This window comes from Austrofundulus limnaeus, unplaced genomic scaffold, assembly GCF_001266775.1.
Source record: "Austrofundulus limnaeus strain Quisiro unplaced genomic scaffold, Austrofundulus_limnaeus-1.0 Scaffold7233, whole genome shotgun sequence".
NCBI classification, from domain to species: Eukaryota; Metazoa; Chordata; class Actinopteri; order Cyprinodontiformes; family Rivulidae; genus Austrofundulus; species Austrofundulus limnaeus.
In genome coordinates, this window is record NW_013959635.1 from 1,429 (window position 1) to 1,903 (window position 475).

A 475-nucleotide genomic window follows, 5' to 3' on the forward strand; every position below is an offset into this window, starting at 1 on the left:
ACGTTACTGAATAAATATCATCAACCAAAAAGAGTCTAGCCATTTTCAATTTTGCTGCATTCTTCCATGCAAAGCTGGTGATCAACAGCAATTTTGCAGGTAAACCATAGCACAGCATTGAATATGCAGCTATTAATGCCTCTTCTGCAATAGCAATTCTTCACACACTGACTTCAATAAATCATAGAATGGTATTGAACACAGTAACAACTTGAATTAGCCATAAGGGCACTGCACATTGCCCAACATGGGACTTGAACCCATGATCCTGAGATTAAAAGTCTCATGCTCTACCATCTGAGCTAGCTGGGCTCTGATAACCTTGGCAGACTGAAAGACAGACATACTTGGCACAAAGGAATCTTGCAACACAGCATCATTTTTCCTCATTAAGATAACCATTTATAGCTACTCAGCGAGAAATGTCTAAGTGCTTTGGGAAGTACAAAATTAAAAAAAACAGTGAATAGACACT

At 38.5% G+C, this 475-nt stretch overlaps 1 non-coding gene across 1 annotated transcript; it reads right to left on the reverse strand.

Moving 5' to 3' along the window:
* Nucleotides 1–239: 239 nt before the first annotated feature.
* Nucleotides 240–312, reverse strand: trnak-uuu (transfer RNA lysine (anticodon UUU)). The gene has a single exon. It is a non-coding gene; the product is annotated as a tRNA-Lys (tRNA).
* Nucleotides 313–475: the final 163 nt, after the last annotated feature.